This window comes from Crinia signifera, chromosome 1 (genome assembly GCF_055691185.1).
Source record: "Crinia signifera chromosome 1, ASM5569118v1, whole genome shotgun sequence".
Classification (NCBI taxonomy): Eukaryota; Metazoa; Chordata; class Amphibia; order Anura; family Myobatrachidae; genus Crinia; species Crinia signifera.
The window spans coordinates 155,711,362-155,713,557 of NC_139217.1; positions in this window are offsets into that span (position 1 = coordinate 155,711,362).

Genomic DNA, 2,196 nt, shown 5'->3' on the forward strand with positions numbered 1-2,196 from the left:
ACCACAGACCGAGCCGTGGTTCAGTTGGAAATACTCCCCAATCAACTGTTCCACCTCCTCCACCTCGCCCATCTGAGTGAGCCAGAATGGCTGCAACTTCCAACTCCTATATCCAACCTGCCTTGCCAAGTCGAGATCAACAATAATCGGCGAATGATCCGAAATACCACGCGACTTGTATTCAACCATCTGGACTCTATTTAATAGGTCCTTCGAGAGAAGCGCTAAGTCCAACCTCGAAAAGACCCCGTAAGAATCAGAGTAGCATGAAAATTGTTTTCTGTCAGGGTACCTTATCCTCCAAGGATCCCATAATCCAACTTCCTGAATAAATTCCCTAAACTTACTACCTTCATCCATGGGCTGTCCACCAGGCCTCCACCTATCCAGTCGGGAATCTAAAACCTTGTTGAAGTCGCCAATGCATATAATCGACGCTAGAGGGAAACCAGCCGCAAATTCCACTGCCTTCTTAATAACCTCGTAGGAGAACGGGGGGGGGGGGGGATATATACTGAAAGAATACAAATCTGAACTTGATCTATACGACCTTCAATAAATATATACCGACCACCCGGGTCAATTTTGTGACTACCGAGAGAAAATGCCAGAGACTTCTTGATCAATATAGAGACCCCCCTGGACATATTGGTGAAAGGGGCGTGAAATACAGGGCCAATCCAGGGCCGCCTTAAGGAATTAGATCTTTCCGCACTAAGATGAGTCTCTTGGAGGCATATAACATCTGCCTCATACTTTTTGCATTGCCCCAAGACCGTCGCCCTCTTGACCCTGTCGTTCAGACCCCTAACATTCCATGACAGAAAACGCACCCCCATACAAAGTCAGCCTTATCTAATACTTCTCCATCCACAGCCCACCAAGTTATTGATAATCCCAGCATAGGTTCTATACTCTCTCGGGGGTGACCGGACCATGTAAGCTCCCAAACATAAAAATGACATAGACAAACACAACCCCCCCCCCACCCCCCCACCCTGTAGGCCCTACCCCGGGCATACCTACCCTTAATTCTCGCTCTCCCCCCTTTTTTTGAGGCTTACGATAAATAACCACAAGGGAAAAAAGAAAAAAAAAAAAACCCCTCCCCCCCTCCCTCAGGCCTATTCGCTTACTGACTGCCAGTATAAACCGGCATGGCCTCCAAACCCATCGGAGAATATGCAGGACTTAAACTCCCTGGTCAACCAGGTGGCGGGTACCCCAGTCAACTTAGCTAGCCAGAACCTGGCGCTTCCCTGGGTATGAGCGGTCTAGCCACTCCGCCACATCTCCTGGAGAAAAAAAAATGTTAGACACACCATCCACCGCCACTCTTAATTTGGACGGGTACAGCATATTAAACTGAATGTTTAACTCGCGTAACCGGGCCTTGACCAATTTAAATTTCATTCTGTCCCTCTGCACCTCAAGGGGAAAGTCAGGAAAGGTGGAAATCTTCTTCCCATTGTAAGCCAGGTCCCCCTTATCCCTTGCCATTCGAAGGAGGGTGTCCCTATCCTTAAAATGCAAGAACTTAGCAATGATAGCCCGCGGTGGTGCCCCCGGTGCAGGGGGTCTCCCTGGGATACGGTGGGCCCGCTCAATAGAGAACTGGGAAGAAAAAATGTTCCTTCCAAATACTTGGACCAACCAGTCCTCTAGAAACTTTTCCGGTTCACTGCCTTCTACTCTTTCATCGAAACCCAGAAAACGAACATTGCTTCGTCGAAGCCTGCCTTCCATATCCGTGAGTTTCACCCTTAACTCGCCAACTTGTGAGGAGATGGAATTAATTTGAGAGCTTAATGGAGTAGCCAAATCCTCTAAAGACGAGATTCGCGTCTCCACCTCTGTCATCCGTTCTCTCATTCTTTCCGCATCTTGCCGGATGAGCATGATATCCGACTGAACTTTGCCCAACTGCTCGGCAAGGCGAGTTTCACATTTGTTAATTGCCTCTATAACCTGCTGCAAGGTTATATCCGGGGTAGCATGGGCCCCTTCGCTCTTACTGGGAGATGATACAGGGGTTACCGTACGTGAACTGCTCCCAGACTGGGACAGGGCCTGGGTTCTAGCATACTTCTCGAGCCTTGCGGCCGCGGTACTTTGGCCTGTTTTACCCATAATGACCAGAAACAATGTTGGACTGATATTCAAATTAATATGCAATAGTCACTGAAACACAGTCAC